Here is a 4190-nt window from a genome sequence, read left to right on the forward strand (position 1 = left end):
ATTGAAGCTGGGAATGTTTTATTGGAGACACGGAGCAGCCCCAGGTGTGGGCAGGGCCCCTCTCAGTGCAGGAAAATCCTCCTGGGCAGATTTACGGGACAGCACTCGGCCTGTTTGTCACAGATGGACTTGAGGGATAAGAGGAATTATCCTCCCTCTTTCCCAGAGCACTGGGAATTAACTCCAGCCTGTCTCCAGTCCTGCTCTAGGGCTGTTAAAACCTTGGCGTGTGGGATTTCTCAGGCATCGATTCTCCTCCCGTCGAGATTTGCCACAAGAACCTGTGGAGATCAGGAGCTGCTGTGGGATTTATTTATTGTCACTAATGAGCTTTGTCTAATGTGGGAGAGCCAATTGCAGCTTCCAGGGCCTGAAGGAGCCGACAGGAAAGATGGAGAGGGAAGACTGACAAGGGATGGAAGGACAGGACAAGGGAGAATGGGTTTAAATGGAAAGAGGGCAGGGTTAGGTGGGATATTGGGATGGAATTCCCAGAGCAGCTGTGGCTGCCCCTGGATCCCTGGAGGTGCCCAAGGCCAGGCTGGAGCAGCCTGGGGTAGCAGGAGGTGTCCTTGCCATGGCAGGGGTGGCACTGGATGATTTTGAGGTCTCTCCCAGCCCAAACCATTCCGGGATTCTGTGACACCTGGAGTTAAAGCACCACCATGGCCACGGGAACATCCCAGGCTGGATAATTCGCTCGAGGCGGTGTCTCCCACCCTCCGGACAGTGCCAGTGACACCGCTGTGTCACAGGGGTGGAGCGGGGTGCCAGACACGGCACGGATTTCAGTTCCACGGAGGGGAGCTCTGGGATTCACGGCGGGGATCAAACATTTGTGTTTCCTGGGCTGCGACTGCCCGGGCTGGCGGTGACCATGGGATGCTGCAGGAAGTTGAATCATTCCTTGCAGAGGAGCGATCCCTCATTATCCCTGCCCAGCTCGGCAGAGGTGCTTAAGGACCAGATCGAACATTTCCCTTGGAATGATCTGATCATTCCTGAATGATTTCCCTTCCTGATCTTCGCAGGATTTTTGGCTCCAGGCTCCTTCGAGGACCGCGACTCGCTCGGGGCTCACAAACCCAATATTTCCACCCCATCTGCTCGGAGCCCTTCCCTTCGTGCTGAGCCTGGAGTGTTCCTCCAGTCAGAGCTGAACCAGCACCTGCCAGGGAAGGTGCGAGGCTGCCTGGGAAACCTCTGCTTCCAGGAGCTTCGCTGGAGCAGCCGCCCCAATCCCAGGAATGTTCAGCTGCTCGTGCCCCTTGTCCTCACACAACAACCAGCGAAAACATGGAAGGGAGTTTATGATATTGAGCTTAGGCAAGCTGGGAAATCGATTCTGGGGTTAAATGAGACTTGTTATTAAAATTAAGTTGGTGTGTGCAGCCCTGGATTGGAGTAATTCCATCAATAACTTAAACAGTGGGATTTTTTGGGGGGGAGACAATTGGAATGGTGGAGCTGCAGCTGGTTTGACACTGGGTGTGTTTGGGAGGATCCTGCCCTGCTCAGGCTGGCAGACCTGGACTGGAATAATTCCGTAAATAATTTAAACAATGGGATTTGGGGGGGTCAGAGGCAACCGGGAACGATGGAGCTGCTGCTGGTTTGACACTGGGAGGATGCAGTCCTGCACAGGCTGTTCCTGGGGAGGATTCCCAGTCTGGATAATGGCTGGAATGAGCAGGGAGTAGCAGATAAAGCTGGGCTCGGGCTTGGGCATCCCTCAGTCACCAGCAGAGCTCTTAAGCTGGGATTTATCTCCAGGAGCTGAGCCCGTCTTGACAAGGAGAGGTCACCAAGAGGGTCCCTCTGAGCTGCATTAGAAGTGCCCAGGGCTGGCTCCCTGCAGGGGAGAATAATTCCCCCCAAAGGTGGAGAATTCCCTCCAGGGTGGAGGATTCCCTGCCTGGGCCAGATGGTGAAACTCACAGCTCGAGTTTTCCCAGGATTTCCCTCTGCAGGCTCCCCTCGCTGCAGATCAGAGGATCCTCGTTGTGTGTTTTAATTTAAACTCATCATTACTGAGCTCACAATATTCTCCAGTGCCTGCAGATAGGATCAGCTCCCCGTATCTCCCTGATATCACCCCAAATAAACCCATCCCTGCAGCTCCCTGGGGTCACTGATGGGGAAATGACGCTCGTGCTGCGGCTCCTTTCCTTCCCTGACTCCCATCAAAAACTCACTGCAGGTTTTGGGTGGATTTTAGGCATTTTTAGAGCAGCTCCAGAAACTTTTCCAGGTATTTCTCCTGTCCAAGAGCTGATGGCACAGAAAATCCCCCCTTTCCTGACAGCAGCAGCAGCTCAGGGGTTGTTTAAGGGATGGCTGGAAGGTCGCACACGGCCCTGCTGCGGGTCAGCAATTCCCAGAAAAGCTGAGCTTATGGAAAAATCCTCCTGTCCTGGGCCTGCAGGGGAACACAACACCCGGCAAAGCTCAGCTCGGCACTTCTGCCTCGCCAGGCACAGGGTTTTTGTCAGAGGTTATTTGGAATAACCTGAATCAAACCCCACGAGCAGTGAGCACCTGCCCAGATTCACACACAGTCCCAAATTCACACACAGTCCCAAATTCATACACAGTCCCAAATTCACACATGATCCCAAATTCACGCACAGTCCGAAATTCACACATGATCCCAAATTCACACAACGATCCCAAATTCACACACAGTCCCAAATTCACACACAGTCCCAAATTCACACATGATCCCAAATTCACACACAGTCCCAAATTCACGCACAGTCCCAAATTCACACATGATCCCAAATTCACACATGATCCCAAATTCACACACAGTCCCAAATTCACACACGATCCCAAATTCACACCCAGTCCCAAATTCATACACAGTCCCAAATTCACACACAGTCCCAAATTCACACGATCCCAAATTCACACACAGTCCCAAATTCACACACGATCCCAAATTCACGCACAGTCCCAAATTCACGCACAGTCCCAAATTCACACACGGTCCCAAATTCACACACGATCCCAACTTCCAGGCTGTCCCCTGATGTCCCCTGCTGTCCCCTGCTGTCCCCAGGCTGCTGCTGCCTCTCCTCTCCCATCCGAGGTTCCCTCAGGCCCTGCTCAGACACGGCCCCAAAGCTCCCAGAGCTCTGCAGGTGGAGCTGAAGGTGCAGAATTCAAAGCTGCACCCAAAAAGCCCCAATAAAGCTTTGGGTTTGTGTCATCATCTCCGAGCTGAGATGTCCTGAGGAGCTGGGGGTGCAGGGTCAGAGCCCTGACCCCTCCTGCCTGTGCCCACGCTGGGGCGGGTGGAGGTGAAAGGAGGCGGGGTTTGGCTCCTGGAGGCACAAAGGGATGGGGAAAAGGAGCTGGGAGGTTCGGGGGAGTTCCCAGTGAGCCTGAACCCCCCCAGCCCAGCCCGAGGGTCAGCAGCACCTCTTGGAACCGGGCTTTTGCTGTCCTCAGTTTAAACCCTCGAAATACGAGTCGAGTTTAAGGTAAAGAAACCCTTTTAATTTCCATCTGTCTATAACTCCCTGAGAGATCCCTGGGGCCCTGGGATGTGCCTGTTGGTGGGTGGGGCTTCCCCAAATCGAGCCCTCCTCGTCGTGGTCAGCTATTCCAAAACACCTAAATGATTAAACACCGTCATAAAAATTCTGATTCATCTAAACTCCTTTGATTTAGCGTTTGTAAGACTTTAGTATTTTGTTATTCAGCTAAAATAGGACATTTCTTGCTGTTCACAAAATAATCCCCACACACTTTGAATTATTTAATTCCTCTTCGTGTCCTTTCAAGTTCCTTTCTCAAGAAGGGTTGGAATATATTTATTTTTCAGGAGGTTCTGTCCCCACCTGCTCAGGGGTTTGATACAAATTCCCCGTCTGTCCTTGCAGATTGCATTAAGCAGTCTGGGGCTGATGGACTTTTTAATAAAGTGAGTATCAGAGGCAGATGTGATAAAAGACCTGCCACTGCTAACGATGCTTAATGAAAATAAAAGCTTTGGGGTTTGGTGTCCTGCCCATCCCGTTAAGTGGCATTGGATTTATTGTCCATCAGGCAGCTCCACACAAGCTCGGGCAGAAAATGGAATTTCAGTGTTCCAGTAAAAAATAGAAAACAGGCCGGGGTTGGGGGACAAAGGGCACATAAATCCATGGAATTATTGCCACGGACTCCAGCAGGGAGGGGGCTGG

Source organism: Corvus brachyrhynchos, unplaced genomic scaffold, assembly GCF_000691975.1.
Source record: "Corvus brachyrhynchos isolate BGI_N302 unplaced genomic scaffold, ASM69197v1 scaffold150, whole genome shotgun sequence".
Taxonomy (NCBI): domain Eukaryota; kingdom Metazoa; phylum Chordata; class Aves; order Passeriformes; family Corvidae; genus Corvus; species Corvus brachyrhynchos.